The sequence below is a fragment of the Euphorbia lathyris genome, chromosome 7, assembly GCF_963576675.1.
Source record: "Euphorbia lathyris chromosome 7, ddEupLath1.1, whole genome shotgun sequence".
NCBI lineage: Eukaryota > Viridiplantae > Streptophyta > Magnoliopsida > Malpighiales > Euphorbiaceae > Euphorbia > Euphorbia lathyris.
Window position 1 is genome coordinate 24,041,906 of NC_088916.1, and position 18,215 is coordinate 24,060,120.

An 18,215-nucleotide genomic window follows, 5' to 3' on the forward strand; every position below is an offset into this window, starting at 1 on the left:
CTTTACGATTGATACAAAAATTGTTCTCTCTAAATGAAGAACACTTTAGATGAATACAAATTCACTCTAGACTTTTACACAATGATTGGAAATTGGGTGTAAGAACCTGCTTTGTTTTCAGACAGCTTCTATTTTGGATTTTCACTCTTGTGAAGATTTGCTTTTCTGTCTGTATTGGCTTGTATGTGTCGTAAGGATCCAATTGATGAACTTGTCCTTTTATAGTGAATTCTGAAGCTTTAAATCATTTGAATTCCGACATATCCGTTGGGAGTAACGGTCTTCAATCATCATTCATTAGTCAGCTTCCAGAATCGCAGGCCAATCCTGTCGTCTGATTTTAGCAGGCGTCAGGCTTGCCAGTTTCGTCTTCTTCCGCCAGGTTCGTCTTCTAGCACCAGTTTTGTCTTCTTGCCAAATGCTAGTTGATCCATGCGTCTCGAAAAGGTCTCTAGGCGGATTTCTGTGGCTTCTGAATTGTTGCAGACCTGTGTCGGACTTTGTCTTTTAGTTAACGGATCATTGGCGCTGTCCTGACGAATACTCAGCCTGATTGTTCGGCTTTACCTTCAATCTTTTTCTTTATCCATGCTGAGTTACATTTTACTCAGCTTCTTCGGTCGGCTTCGCCTTCAAGCGTTATTCTGAAGAAGACTTTTCTTTTAACAAGGCTGAGTTACATTCTTCCCAGCTTCTGCTGTGTATCTTTGCCCATGCTGACTTCATTCTATCTTTCTTATTGAACACTTAGTTCATGTTCTCGTTAGTAAACTTTACTCAACATTGAACAAACTCATTAGTACAATTAAATCAAAGCACTTAAATTTAATCGTCTTAATCATGGGATTAACTTAAATAATTTTGTCAAATCAAAATCATGTGGAAAGGTGTTTCAACATAATGAACTTTATTAGATGAAATGTGAATTTGATACAAGTTTACAAAGAATAAAAAGCATAGAAGCATTCAAGGGGACTTAGTGAGTCCGGGTTGTCAATCCTTCCTCAAACCTCGTTAGAGTTTGTCAGGCTCCAGGGTCGAATCCACTACTTAATCTTTTCGCTGAATCTTCGGAATAGAGATGGTTCTTCTACTACCAAAATGTAAACTAATCTTCAAACAGATCTTAATCTAAATCTAAATACTACTGTGTTTGTAATTAATTGATAAACAATGTGTGTACATCATATCGTTTTTACAAAATCGAACTTCTAACTCTGAATCGTTTTTTACTCAGAATTTCTGCATAAATTCTGTACTAAATCTTAATTATCTAACTCTCTCCTCACAACTCTGAATCCACTCTTTATTTATAGATGTTGAAGAGTCGTGTCTAGGGGACATGTCTGCTGTGAAGAGACGTTTCTATCCAATCGAACGGACGCGTTTCTTTGAAATCGAACATGTGTATATTGTGCTGACAGAAAATCCGATGTTACCGAGAATGGTAAATCTCTATCGAGATTAGGGGGCAGGTTTTGGTCTTCAAAAACGGAGGAGAAAGAGACGAGGAGGACGCGTGTCGCGACCGAGAATAGGGAATCTCGGTCGCGACACGGATGATTATTCCCCGTCTTGACTTTGTTTCCCCTCTTCGTTTCGGTGCATTTGATTTTCTTCGTCTTTGACTCTTTTCGTAGGGTTTTTCCTTCATTTCTGACCTTTTTCGCTCCTATTTGGATTTTACCAAATATTTAGGTACCTTGCATGAAAGAAACATATTCGGACATAAAAATACTCTAAATAGATATAAACAGCACAAATTCGTAGCAAAACTGATATAAATAATGATGATATTTTAGGTATATTTGGGCTTAACAAATCTCCACACTTAATCTTTTGCTAGTCCCGAGCAAAATTTCACGGAATTTATTCTTTAACTAATCTCTTTATGAAAATAAAACATATATCTCTATATTTACTTTTTAAATTAGTTAAGCCGAAAAGACTAACTTCGCATGGCAAATTTATACGCATAATATCAAACTAACTAGTATAAAGGCGATATATCATTCGTCTGGTATTTTTAATTTTAAATTGAAGTATTCAGGACGATATAAGCACGCATGTTATTGAGTCTTTCGTCTCAAGGCATTTCAAAATACAAAATTTCTTTTCCCAAACCTAAACTATTATATGAAAAGTATGAATTTAAATAAGTACTTAGGTTAATTTATTGGCTTAGTTACGCCCAAGATAAGGGTGGTCTCGATCGTAACTTTATATGCATTTTATTTGTGTTCGCTTAAGAGGTACCGACCATGCCATGGGTGGACGCAATCGTATCGTTAAACTTAAACACGCTTAATTTTAACGTTCCTTCCATACCTCGATTGTGATAAGGGTGGTCGCAATCGTGGCCAAAAGTATCGTTTACTTAATTTTCTTCCCTTTCATACCTCGATTGTGATAAGGTTGGTCTCAAACGTGGCCAAAAGTTAAGAATACGACTAATTGATTTAATTAACATGAGTTATGAAATTAAAATTGTAAATTGGGAAAAAGAAAAATAGAACAGTCATCTTATATTGACTTAAAATTCAACATGTATTATGGCTAAAGTTTCCTTAAAAACTTAAATTGGTGTTAATGTAAGACGAAAATCAAACCGAGCTAAAAATTGTTAGTTCAGTTTAATGCCTATAAACCTAATTGAAAATTTAAAATAAGATTTATTGTATATAAAATAGAGATTAAAAATAAAGAATTTTTACTTAAATACATTCACTCGAGACAATTTTACTTAAAATCGTATCGGAGATTTATGAATAATTTGAAAAATATTGCCCGTATAGAAATGTTATTTTCTATCGATAATGATAACCTAAAAATAATCATAAGCTAAATGTTACTTTTAAAACATTATGAAAATGTTAAGTTTATGAAAATAATGTTTACATTAAAAATATGTCATTTTTGAAAAATTGTGTTGCAATATATGTTGCATTTGCATAAAACAAGCGTTGCTAAAAATTATAAGGTTATGCTAATATGGATGTCATTTTATCTTCATTCGTTTCATTCAATCGTACTAAAATAAAACGATACATGTAATATCTCCTCCCACACTTAATTTGGACCATGTCCTCATTGGTGCAAAAAGTGATAAAACATGAAAAATTATACGAAATAACGTATACGAAAAATTTGGACCATGAAAGAAATTCATCCAACATTAGACATAAAAATAAAATCATTCAACATAAAAGAAAATTAAAAATGTACTAAGCATAATGAAAAAGAGATTGTACCAAACTTAAACTTAAAAACAACAAGATAAATGAGAAAAAAAAGATAAAACCTAATCATGTAATGGTGAATCCGGTGGAGATGGTGAAGGTTCAATATTTTGACGACAGAAGAATGATAGCATCCGACGGCGGGTGGACTTGTTCTCCCTCCTTAAAGTGGTGATATTGTTGTTCATCACATTGTTGTTCTCTACCAAATCATCAATTCTCAAACTCAATTGTCTATTATGTGCATTAATTTGGTTCCATATCCTTCTCAAATCAATAGGGTCATCATCTTGTGGCACTTGTGCTTGTGGTTGGGTATGTGGAACACCATGAGCTTCGTCCTCCGCCTCTTCCTCCTCATCGTCTTCTTCGGTACCTACAAATTGTGAACTCGAGGCTCCTCCTCCCGTATTACCACTAAGATGTGCAATACATGGTTCATACAAAACAAAAACGGGAGGACAGAAACTAATCAATAAGTGGGCTCGGTCAAGGGCCGCAATGTCCAAAAGAGGGATATAGCCATGGTAGGAGGTGATGTCAAAATCCGCTAATTCCCCACGTGCACCCATCACTAAGCTGGTAATAAAATTTCCTAAAGGCACTTGCTTAGTATGTGATTTAGAAGCATGATATAAATTATCAAATAGCATTCCAATGCTATCAACCCTAAGACCTTTCAACAAGCAATCGAGAACAAATAAATCCCGAACCTGAACTTTGGAACTTTCAACTCTTCCAAACAATGAAAAACTCAGTAACTTGTGAAAATAAAACAGACAGTTATCCTGAATCATTTTGCTAGAAGTGTTTTTGGGATTAAAATAGGCTTGTCCCGAAAGTGCATGCCAAATAGTGTCAGAATCAACTTCCCTAGGCTTATCAACAAAATCACTCATTGGAAACCCGAACATATTTCCCATTGCCTCATAATCAATCGTATAGGTGACACTATTGTTCCTAAAAGTGATTAATTTCCTCCGTTTATCATATTGCAAAGTGACCAAAAATTCAATGATAAATTCATCATTATGAGTGAATTTCATGGTAGAGAAAGTATGCCAACCTGGAGTATCGAGTAAACCATTAACCCGAGTAGAGAAAGACAATTCTCTTACTGAATCAAAATGTAGAAAAGGCATGTCGACATACTCCATCTTTGTATTGGAAAAATGAGTAAACTGTTGGCCTTCTTCATCGGAAGCAATATCGAAATAGGCTCTGTAACGGACACGAAGACGATTGGCTTCAGTAGCCTTAGGCTTGTGGCCGGAAACTTTGGTTCAAGGCATGATTGTGGTTTGGTGTTTGAGAATGTAGAAGAAGAGAAAATAGAGAGAAAGGCAAAAACTTGAAAGGGTTTAGTAATGGTATGGTGAATGAGTGAAAGAGAATGTAGAGTGAAAGGGTAATTGATTTGGAATAGGTAATGAATAAATTGGGAAGAGTAAAAGGTGTGTATTGGAAAGAGTTTAAGGAGTTTAATTGGGTAAAATTGGAGGTGATTTGATGTTTGTGTAAGGGGTAGGTATATATAGGGTTAAATATAGGTGTGTATAGGTAGAGTAGGAATAGGAATTGGCTCAAAATTGTGCAAAAATCCGAAATTCCCCCTGCCTACAAGTCGCGACACGGTGTTTTCAGGGAGGAATTCCCTTTCGAAAACGTCCGTCTTCACTGAACTTAACGAGAATTGACAATCTCGGTCGACATTCTACGCCTGGCAACGACAAAATGTGCGTAAAAACTCCGTTTGTGCAATTTTTCTGGGTAAATATGTCTTGTAAATGAATAAATGTGTACCTGAACTTAAAAACACAATTTCAAAACATTAAATACAAGGAAAACCAAAGGTTTATCCTTATTAAATGTGAATAATGAATCATTAAAGGCCTTAATTTGAGTTAATGAACAATTAATGTGCATTAAAACATATAAGTTAAATGAATCATCTTTAATGTAAGTTCATGTAGGTATTAATGTAAGGTTAAAACTTAAACATAAAAACTCAAAAAAATTAATGAATTATGATACAGATTCATATTAGAAGTTATGTGTTTCAGTTCAATAATTTCATACTGATATATGAATAATCATCATTAAAGATTATATAAGTTCATTAGAAAAAGTAACCTTAAATGATTTTATGAAAATGTATTATCATGTTCTTCATTTTAATAACTATTATAAGTCATTAACATTAAATGGATTTCTATAGATTTAGTGGTAATCATATAAAAACTGGAATGAACTGAAATTTTATTTCATAAGCCATATTTACAAAATGAACAAAACATATATACAAAGAAAAATTAAAATTAAACCAAACACAAATTATTTACAAACTATAAAACCTAAATAAACTAAACTAAACTAAATACTCATCCCGTTGAATCGGGATTCGCATGGCCCTATAACGATCAATCTTCGCTTGCACGAAGATCTATCTCTCTTCCGCAAAAAGAAATCGCGGGCCGACCCTAAAGATACGTTTCACGAGGCCCTCACTTTCCAAAAATTCATAATCCATCATTGGAAAGGGTTCAGCATCAGTCCAAGGAACAGAACTTGCTCCTTTGGCCCCGAGAATAATTCCACAGATGATATTGCCAAAACCAATCTTCTTGTCCTTGGAACGAGAAGCAGCAACAAGACCTTCCATCAATATTTTGGAAGAATTGACAGTGTTGCCTTGGAAAATATCACCCAAGACGTACAAATCTATGTCTTGGACAGCACTGCTAAAAGTACGTCCAAACAAATTGTGGCACAAAAACTTGTGCAAATATAACATGGAATTGGAGTTGATGGATTTGTTGTAGGCGAGACATGGATTGAAACGCCAGAAACCGGTTAACATCCTCCAAATGTCTCTGGATGTCATATCTCTGCCAGGATGATAATTGGTTGTATCCCTTGGCAGGAAACCAAACCAGGCATGTAATTCAGGGTAACCGAATACAAAGGTTTCGCCATCTTTGCGAAAACTCAGACGAACCCGACGCTTGTTCACGAAGCGTACTGTACAGAGGAATTTGAGAATCCAGTCTCCAATTATAGGAAACTTCATGTGGGCAAACTTCGAGCAGCCCAAATTCCTCAAGTAGCGATCCATATCTTCGCTAATTCCGAGTTCATCATTTAAGAACTCGTCCATATACAGCATTCCTACAAAGAATGTGTAGCGAAGTTGATAATAACGTCGACCCTCATCATGGTTATGAATGAGAAATGGTGCACCGTAGCGTTTTGATAAGTCAGGACGCTTATTACGTGCAGCAGTGATCTTCTTGGAAGATTGTCGCTTGGAAGTCATGGTTTTGAAATAGGGAAAAGTCTCTGAAAACCTTAAAAGTGTTTGAAATAAGTTTGAGAAGAAAACAGAATTGTGTCTGATAGAGATGAAAAGAATAGTAAAAAGATTTCTGCTCCTCTCTGATTATTTATAGGGACAATAGGACGAATTAATGTGTCTTTTTTATTCGAAAAGGCATCAAATGAGACCTCTTGGACTTAGAAAAACATGATTTTTCGAGTTGAGCAGCAAAGACTGAAAGGAAGAAAGAAGAAAAGAAGGCTGACAGGTGCAGAAAGCACCCGTGTCGCGACCGAGAATGGCTAATCTCGATCGCGACACACCATTTCCCTTTGGGAAATGGGCGCCGTAACCTCGTTCTCCGAATCTCGACCGAGATTTTGTGATCTCCGTAAGATCAGAAAAATTCTTACCTTCCTTAGACAATTCAAAGTTCTGAATCTCAACTGAGATTCCTGAAATCTCAACTGAGATTCCTGAAATCTCAACTGAGATTCCTGAATTTCTTCCAATTCACATTAATTACCTAAAATCTGATTAAAAACATGACTTAATTATATTTTTATGCATTTTAAACTTGATATACACTCATCTAAAAACTGAAAATCATAAAAATGAAATGTGTAAAAATAAATAAAACTAAATAAAACTAAAACCAAAAGCTAAACTTAAACTTAAACAAAAGCTAAACAAGAAAATGTATGAAAATTAACGAATTAATCTTCATAAAATTTTGTGACAAACTTAATTTCCTTAATTGGAGCGTTTTCATAATAAATTTTGCATTTATTACCGTTAACTTTAAAACGAACTCCATTAGGTCCTTCAAGTTCTAAGAATCCATAGTCGAAAGTTTTAACGACTAAAAATGGTCCTGACCACCTAGACTTAAGCTTACCTGGAAATAATCTGAGTCGTGAATTAAACCGCAGCACCTTATCTCCAACATTAAAGCTTTTGACTTTAATTTTGGCATCGTGCCATTTTTTCACTTTCTCTTTATATATTTTTGCATTCTCGTAAGATAAATGACGTAATTCATCCAACTCGTTTAAGTCGAATAAACGTTTCTTACCTGCTTGTTGCAAATCACAATTCAGTGCTCTAATAGCCCAATAAGCTTTATGCTCTAATTCTACTGGTAAATGACAAGTTTTTCCATAGACAAGTCGGTATGGTGTCATTCCTATAGGTGTTTTAAATGTAGTACGGTATGCCCATAATGCATTGTTAAGTTTACTAGACCAATCTCTTCTCGAAGACGAAACTGTTTTCTCTAATATCCACTTGAGTTCTCTATTTGATATCTCCGCTTGACCATTCGATTGAGGATGGTATGGCATAGATACGCGGTGGTGTACTCCATACTTTCTCATAAGCGATTCAAAACTTCGGTTTATAAAATGGGTACCTCCATCACTTATTACGACTCTAGGGACTCGAAATCTACAAAATATATCATCAAGAAACTTAACGACAACCTTAGCATCATTTGTTGGGGTTGCAATTGCTTCAACCCACTTTGAAACATAATCTACGGCTACTAATATGTAAGTTTTACCAAAATAAGGGGGAAAAGGACCCATGAAATCGATCCCCCACACGTCGAAGACTTCAACTTCTAAGGAAAGATGAGATGCCTCTCACAAACATGTTAGAAGTTGAAGTCTTTGACGTGTGGGGGATCGATTTCATGGGTCCTTTTCCCCCTTCTTTTTGTAAAAATTATATATTAGTAGCTGTAGATTATGTTTCAAAGTGGGTTGAAGCAATTGCGACTCGACAAATGATGCTAAGGTTGTCGTTAAGTTTCTTGATGACATATTTTGTAGATTTGGAGTCCCTAGAGTCGTAATAAGTGATGGAGGTACCCATTTCATAAACCGAAGTTTTGAATCGCTTATGAGAAAGTATGGAGTACACCACCGCGTATCTACGCCATACCATCCTCAATCGAATGGTCAAGCGGAGATATCAAATAGACAACTCAAGTGGATATTAGAGAAAACAATTTCATCTTCAAGATGAGACTGGTCTAGTAAACTTAACAATGCGTTATGGGCATACTGTACTGCATTTAAAACACCTATAGGAATGACACCGTACCGACTTATGTATGGAAAAACTTGTCATTTACCAGAAGAATTGGAGCATAAAGCTTATTGGGGTATTAGAGCACTGAATTATGATTTGCAATAAGCAGGTAAGAAACGTTTATCGACTTAAACGAGTTGGATGAATTACGTCATTTATCTTACGAGAATGCAAAAATATATAAAGAGAAAGTGAAAAAATGGCACGATGCCAAAATTAAAGTCAAAAGCTTTAATGTAGGAAATAAGGTGCTGTTGTTTAATTCACGACTCAGATTATTTCCAGGTAAGCTTAAGTCTAGGTGGTCAGGACCATTTTTAGTCGTTAAAACTTTCGACTATGGATCCTTAGAACTTGAGGGACCTAATGGAGTTCGTTTTAAAGTTAACGGTAATAGATGCAAAATTTATTATGAAAACGCTCCAATTAAATAAATTAAGTTTGTAACAAAATTTTATGAAGATTAATTCGTTAATTTTCATACATTTTCTTGTTTAGCTTTTGTTTAATTTTAAGTTTCGCTTTTATTTTTAATTTTTTTTGTTTTATTTATTTTTACACATTTCATTTTTATGATTTTTAGTTTTTAGATGAGTGTATATCAAGTTTAAAATTTATAAAAATATATTTAAGTCATGTTTTTAATTAGTTTTTAGGTAATTAATGTGATTTGGAAAAATTCAGAAATCTCAGTTGAGATTTCAGGGTTCCAAATATTCAAGGGATGGAAGGAGAATTTTCTGATCTTACCGAGATTGGCAATTCTCGACCGAGATCAACACTTCGTGGTTTCGATGCCTGATTTCCGAGTAGAAATCAGCGTGTCGCGACCGAGATTTGCAATTCTCGATCGCGACACGGGCTGTATCAGACCTGTATTTTTTTCTTTCTTCTTCAGTTCATGCACCATTGCTGAATAATTCGAAAAAATGAGTTTCTTCATGTTCAAATGGTGTGAATTTGTACCTTTTCGCAACCAACGGACACATTAATTCATCCTAGTATCATTATAAATAATTAGAGAAGATCAGATTCATTACTTTCCATTTCTTTTCATCTATATTCTGATTTTCTTCTCAATTATTCAAACTTTTCACAAAGTTCAGAGACTTTTTACTCTTACAAAAACCATGACTTCCAAGCGCCAATCTTCCAAGAAGATCACTGCTGCACGTAATAAGTGTCCTGACTTATCAGAACGCTACGGTGCACCATTTTCCATTCATAACCATGATGAGGGACGACGTTATTATCAACTTCGCTACACATTCATTGTAGGCATGCTATATATGGACGAGTTCTTAAATGATGAACTCAGAATTAGCGAAGATATGGATCGTTATTTGAGGAATTTGGGCTGGTCGAAGTTTGCCCACATGAAGTTTCCTATAATTGGAGACTGGATTCTCGAATTCCTCTATACAGTACGCTTCGTGAACAAGCGTCGGGTTCATTTGAGTTTTCGCAAGGATGGCGAAACCTTTACATTCGGTTACCCTGAATTACATGCCTGGTTTGGTTTCCCGCCAAGGGATACAACCAATTATCATCCTGGCAGAGATATGACTTCCAGAGACATTTGGAGGATGTTAACCGATTTCTGGCGTTTCAATCCACGTCTCGCCTACAACAAGTCCATCAACTCCAATTCCATGTTATATCTGCACAGGTTTCTGTGCCACAGTTTATTTGGACGCACTTTTAGCAGTGTTGTCCAAGACACGGACTTGTACGTATTAGGTGATATTTTCCAAGGCAATACCGTCGATTCTTCAAAAATATTGATGGAAGGTCTTGTTACCGCTTCTCGATCCAAGGACAAGAAGATTGGTTTTGGCAATATCATCTGTGGAATAATTCTCGGGGCCAAGGGAACTATTTCTGTTCCTTGGAGCGATGCTGAATCCTTTCCGACATTGGATTGTGAATTTTTGGAAAGTGAGGGCCTCGTGAAATGTATCTTTAGGGTCTGCCCACGATTTCTTTCTGCGGAAGAGAGACAGATCTTCGTGCAGATGAAGATCAATCGTTATAGGGCCATGCGAATCCCGATTCCACGGGATGAGTATTTAGTTTAGTTTAGTTTAATTAGGTTTTATAGTTTGTAAATAATTTGTGCTTGGTTTTATTTTTTTTTCTTTGTACATATGTTTTGTTCATTTTTGTAATTATGAATTATGAAATAAAATTTCAGTTCATTTCTTACTTTCATTTCTTACTTTCATTTTTCATTTTAGTTTATATTTGTTCCAGTTTTTCTATGATTACCACTTAATCTATAGAAATCCCTCTAATATTAATGACTTATAATACTTATTGAAATGAAGAACATAATAATACATTTTTATTTTTTCTAATGAACTTATATGATATTTAATGATGATTATTCATATATCAGTATGAAATTATTGAACTAAAACACATAAATTCTAATATGAATCTGTATCATAATTCATTAATTTGTTTGAGTTTTTATGTTCAAATTTTAACCTTACATTAATACCTACATGAACTTACATTAATTATATTAAAGATGATTCATTTAACTTAATGCACATTAATTGTTCATTATCTCAAATTAAGGCATTTAATGATTCATTATTCACATTTAATAAGGATAAACCTTTGGTTTTCCTTGTATTTAATGTTTTAAAATTGTGTTTTTAAGTTCAGGTACACCTTTCTTCAGTTACAGGACATATTTACTCAGGAAATTGCATAAAAATGGAGTTTTTATGCACATTTTGTCGCTGCCAGGCGCAGAATCTCGACCGAGATTGTCAATTCTTGGTAAGTTCGGCGAAAACATCCAATTTTGAAGGGATTTTCTCCCAAAATTAAGTCTATTCCTATTCCTACTCTGCCTATACACACCTATATTCAACCCTATATATACCTACCCCTTACACAAACATCAAATCACCTCCAATTTTACCCAATTAAACTCCTTAAACTCTTCCCAATACAAAACTTTTACTCTTCCCAATTTATTCATTACATATTCCAAATCAATTACCCTTTCACTCTACCGTCTCTTTCACTCATTTACCATTCCATTACTCAACTCTTTCAAGCTTTTGCCTTTCTCTCTATTTTCTCTTCTTCTATATTCTCAAACACCAAACCACAATCATGCTTAGAACCAAAGTTTCCGGCCACAAACTAAAGGTCACTGAAGCCAATCATCTTCGTGTACGTTACGGAGCTTATTTCGATATTGCTTCCGAGGAAGAAGGCCAACGGTTTACTCATTTTTCCAATTCAAAGATGGAGTATGTCAACATGCCTTTTCTACATTTTGATTCGGTAAGAGAATTGTCTTTCTCTACTCGGGTTAATGGTTTCCTCGATACTCTATATTGGCATACTTTCTCTACTATGAAATTCCCTCATAATGATGAATTTATCATTGAATTTTTGGTCACTTTGAAATATGATAAAAGGAGGCAGTTAATCACTTTTAGGAACAATAGTGTCACTTATACAATTGATTATGAGGCAATGGGTAATATGTTCGAGTTTCCAACGAGTGATTTTGTTGATAAGCCTAAAGAGGTAGATTCACACACAATTTGGCATGCACTTTCGGGCCAAGACTATTTTAATCCCAAAAACACTTCTAGCAAAATGATTCGGGATAACTATCTGTTTTATTTTCACAAGTTTCTGAGTTTTTCATTATTTGGACGAGTTGAAAGTTCCAAAGTTCAGGTTCGGGATTTATTTGTTCTCGATTGCTTATTGAAAGGTCTTCGGGTTGATAGCATTGGAATGCTATTTGATAATCTATATCGTGCTTCAAAGTCACACACTAAGCAAGTGCCTTTAGGAAATTTTATTACCGGCTTAGCGATGGGTGCACGTGGGGAATTAGCGGATTATGACATCACCTCCTACCATGGCTATGTCCCTCTTTTCGACATCGCTGCCCTCGACCGAGCCCACTTATTGATTAGTTTTCGTCCTCCCGTTTTTGTTTCGTATGAATCACGTATTGCACATCTTAGTGGTAATATGGGAGGAGGAGCCTCGAGTTTGCAATTTGTAGGTACCGAAGAAGGCGGTGAGGCGGAGGAAGAAGCTCATGATGTTCCACAAGCACAACCATAAGCACAAGTGCCACATGATGATGATCCTGTTGATTTGAGAAGGATATGGAACCAAATTAATGCACACAATAGATAATTGAATTTGAGAATTGATGATTTGGTTGAGAACAACAATGTGATGAACAACAATATCAACACATTGAGGAGGGAGAACAAGTCCACCCGCTATCAGATGTTATCATTCTTCCGTCGTCAAAATATTGAACATTCACCATCTCCACCAGATTCACCTTTACATGATTAGGTTTTATCTTTTCTTTCTCATTTCACTTGTTGTTTTTAAGTTTATGTTTGGTACAATCTCTTTTAAATTATGCTTGGTACATTTTTCATTTTCTTTTATGTTGAATGATTTTATTTTTTTATGTCTAATGTTGGATGAATTTCTTTCGTGATTTTTCTATCTCGTTCTGTATGCGTTCTTTCGTATAATTTTTCGTGTTTTATCAATTTTTGCACCAATGAGGACATGGTCCAAATTAAGTGTGGGAGGAGATATTATATATATCGTTTTATTTTAGTACGAATGAATGAAACGAATGAAGATAAAATGACATCCATGTTAGCATAACTTAGCATAACCTTATAATTTTTAGCAACGCTTGTTTTATGCAAATGCAACATATATTGCAACACAATTTTTCAAAAATGACATATTTTTAATGTAAACATTATTTTTCATAAACTTAACATTGTTCATAATGTTTTAAAAGTAACATTTAACTTATGATTATTTTTAGGTTATCATTATCGATAGAAAATAACATTTCTATACGGGCAATATTTTTCAAATTATTCATAAATCTCCGATACGATTTTAAGTAAAATTGTCTCGAGTGAATGTATTTAAGTAAAATTTCTTTATTTTTAATCTCTATTTTATATAATGAAATTCATGATACAATACATCTTATTTTAAATTTTCAATTAGGATTATATGCATTAAATTGAACTAACAATTTTTAGCTCGATTTGATTTTCGTCTTACATGAACACCAATTGAAGTTTTTAAGAAAACTTTAACCATAATACATGTTGAATTTTAAGTCAATAAAGGATGAATGTGCTATTTTTCTTTTTTCCAATTTATGATTTTAATTCATAACTCATGTTAATTAAATCAATTAGTCGTATTCTTAAATTTTGGCCACGATTGAGACCAACCTTATCACAATCGAGGTATGAAAGGGAAGAAAATTAAGTAAACGGTACTTTTGGCCACGATTGCGACCACCCTTATCGCAATCGAGGTATGGAAGGAACATTAAAAATTAAGCATGTTTAAAGTTTAAAATAACGATTGCGTCCACCCATGGCATGGTCGGTACCTCTTAAGCGAACACAAATAAAATGCATAAAAAGTTACGACCAAGACCACCCTTATCTTGGGCGTAACTAAGCAAATAAATTAATCCAAGTACTTATATATTTATATATATATTTCGTATAATAGTTTAGGTTTGGGAAAGAAAATTTTTGCGCTTTGAAATGCCTTGAGACGAAAGACTCAATAACATGCATGCTTATATCGTCCCGAATACTTCAATTTAAAATTCAAAATACAAGACGAATGATATATCGCCTTTATACTAGTTAGTTTGATATTTTGCGTATAAATTTTCCATGCGAAGTTAGTCTTTTCGGCTTAACTAATTTAAAAAGTAAATACAGAGATATATGTTTTTTTCATAAAGAGGTTAGTTAAAGAATAAATTCAGTGAAATTTTGCTCGGGACTAGCAAAAGATTAAGTGTGGAGATTTGTTAAGCGCAAAATATACCTAAAATAACATCATTATTTACATCAGTTTTGCTACAAATTTGTGTTGTTTATATCTATTTAGAGTACTTTTACGTCCGAATATGTTTCTTTCATGCAAGGTACCTAAATATTTGGTAAAATCCAAATAGGAGCGAAAAAGGTCAGAAACGAAGGAAAAACCCTACGAAAAGAGTCAAAGACGAAGAAAATCAAATGCACCGAAACAAAGACGGGAAACGAAGTCAAGACGGGGAATAATCATCCGTGTCGCGATCGAGATTCCCTATTCTCGGTCGCGACACACGTTCTCCTGGTCTCCCTCTCCTCCGTTTTTGAAGACCAAAACCTGCCCCCTAATCTCGGTAACATCAGATTTTCTGTCAGCACAATATACACATGTTCGTTTTCAAAGAAACGCGTCTGTTCGAGTGGATAGAAACTTCTCTTCGTAGCAGACACGTCCCCTAGACACGACTCTTCAACATCTATAAATAAAGAGTTGATTCGGAGTTGAAGATATAATTGAGAGTTAAGATTTAGTACATAATTTATGCAGAAATTCTGAGTCAGAAACGATTCAGAGTTAGAAGTTTGATTTTGTAAAAACGATATGATGTACACACATTGTTTATCAATTAATTACAAACACTGTTACATTTAGATTTAGATTAAGATCTGTTCGAAAACTAGTTTACATTTTGGTAGTAGAAGAACCATCTCTACTCCGAAGATTCAGCGAGAAGATTAAGTAGCGGATTCGACCCCGGAGCCTGACAAACTCTAATGAGGTTTGAGGAAAGGATTGACGACCCGGAACTCTCATGTCGTTTTGAATGCTTCCATGCTTTTTATTCTCTGTAAACTTGTATCAAATTCACACTTCATCTAATAAAGTTCATGCAATTCAATATAATTTTATGTAGCACTTCTATAAAGGATCCGAAGTGAGTTCTGGTGTTTTCATTAAAACGTAGTTAAATTCAATATCTTTACAAGGAAACTTTGTTGAACACTTAGGCAAATTCATTCTTTGTGAATTAATTTGGTTAAGGTAGCAATCTAACCCGACCGTAGGAGGATTGTCTGCGGTTCAAAGCCCTTTAATTGAAGGAGTTTACGTTATTACACTTTCTTAATTTATACAAAGTTTAAAGTTGTTTTCTTTGCTTAATGCAAATGAACACAATAAATCTCTTATTTTAAACACTAAACGTTTCTGTTTTGTAATTCATATTCAAAACAGAATTGATTTCTACCATTCTACATATTCTAACCTAATTCTTATTCAATCAATCTCAAAACCAATTTCAAATAACGATTATCTATTTTTATAAACCTTAAGTCGTATTTAAACTACACATAAATAAGTTTTTATTGAAAAACGTTCCATATGGGATCGATATCTTTTTATTACTACAAGCGAAACCGTGAACTTGCGGAAATCGCTCAACACCAAACCTCCACCTTCCAAACTTTTGCAACAACTCTGCCAGGGAACCGTGATTAGCTTCCTCTGATCAATACAACCTGTCCAAAGGAAATTCCTAACACTTCTATTGAGCTTATTCAACAATCCCACTGGCCACTTATAGATCAAGAATGAATGAATCAGAGAACCAGTAATAGCAGACTTAATTAGAGTTAAACGCTCTACAAAGGAGAGAGAACTACCTTTCCACTTGCTAAATTGAGAGAGAAATTTGTCAGTAAGACTGCTGAGATGATGAGCCATTGGAGCACCTTTAAATAGAGGGACTCTTAAGTAACTGAAAGGGAGAGACTCCAAACGGATGCAAGACAAACCCTCCTCGGAGGACTCACCTGAGAACCAAAAAAGATAATAGATTTGTCCCAACTAACCTGTTGACTGGAGATCTTTCCATAGAGCATGAAGAAATCCTTGAGTTCATGCAAGTTGCTCAAGGATGCCACTCCAAAAATGAGCATGTCATCAGCAAAAAGAAGATGAGATGGAAAATAATTTCCTCTAGAATAATACATGGGAGAATAAGTACCCTCCCTCACCATCTTAGCAAGCCAACGAGAGAAAAAATTCTCAGCAATGTCAAACAGAAAATGAGAGAGGGGGTCCCCTTGTCTAACCCCTCTAGAACATGAAAAGTAACCCTTTGGAGAACCATTAATCATCATAGAAATACGAAAAGATGCCAGAATATTTAGGATCCAATCCCTGAAAGTGAGAGAAAAACCAAAGGAATCCAACACAACCAAGAGGAAGTTCTAATCTAAAGTATCAAAAGCCTTACGAATATCAAATTTTAAGGCCATGTGTCCACCAAAACGTTTTCTGTCAAGCATATTAACTCCCTCAAAAGCTAAGGCAATGCACTGATGAATGCTTCTACCTTTAAGAAAATCATACTGGTTGGGAGAGACAATCCTTGCTGCAATAACTGCAAGGCGATCTGTAAGAATTTTTCAGATGATTTTAAAACCAAAGTTACTCATCACAATTGGACGAAAATTCTCAATTCTGTCAGCTTCAGCAACTTTAGGAATTAGAGCCATAATACTAGAGTTTAAACCAGGCAGGATGCAACCATGATCAAAGAAAGCCTGAACCATATTGCAAACATCCTTCCCTATAATATCCTAAAAGAAACGATAAAAAAATTCCCACAAAACCATTAGGGCCATGGGCACTGTCAGGATCCATGGAAAAGACTGTGTCTTTAATATTTTCAATCGAAGGTTTAGAAGTTAATTCCTCATTTTCCAAATAAGTTACTAAGTTGGGAATTACCTCATTAATTGGAAAAAGATCAATATGTTCCCTAGAACTACGAAAGAGATTAGAGAAATACTCAATTATATGATTAGATAATCTAACCGTGTCAGAAGTGGGACCCTCATCATCGATCCTCAAATGATGAATGTCGGCCCATGTCTTTCTAACTCTAGCAGACCTTTGGAAAAAACTAGTGTTCCGATCCCCCTCATTAAGCCACTTAACACGACTTTGCTCTCTGTACATCATAACGTGACAAGGTTAGTTCCAAGGGGGGGGGATAGGAACTAATTCAAATTTTGTCCGTTAAGGCTGACTTCTTTTCTTTAAGAAAAGGTTTACATAGCGGCGCTAAGTAGTTTTAAGACACAAGCTTAGTCAACTGGTGACTAAGTCTGCTTCTTTCCTTGAGTCAGGAGATAGCAGTTAAGTCTATTCCTGAACTCAGCTTCTTAGTGCGCTCAACTCAGCGTGAGTTCGTTACTTAGTCAGTTTTATAGCAAGCAATATATAAAGGAGTTTAAAGGTTAGAAATATGTTACTCAGCAGACATATCCTGGTTCGGCCTCTCCGCCTACGTCCAGTCCCCAGAACTCGTTCCGAGCTTTTTGAATCCTCTACTGAGCTCTTTAAAGGTAGAGCACGAAACCTTTTACAACAGAGGCTGAGTATACAAGAGTACCTTCCTCTATTCCTCTACTCACTCCTATAACTACCGCTGAGTACTATAACCGAGTACTCAGCTTCTCCTTTCTATTCTTCTAGAAATGATAAGTGTTTGTCCTAAACAACAATTGCTAAGACACTTTAGATGAATGAAATCACTCTAGACTTTTACACAATGATTGGAATTGGTGTAAGATTTGCTTTGCTTTTCTCACAGAACTTCAACTATGAATTTGGTCAGCGTTTCGACTTGATTGAAGATCTGCATCGAATGAAGCATT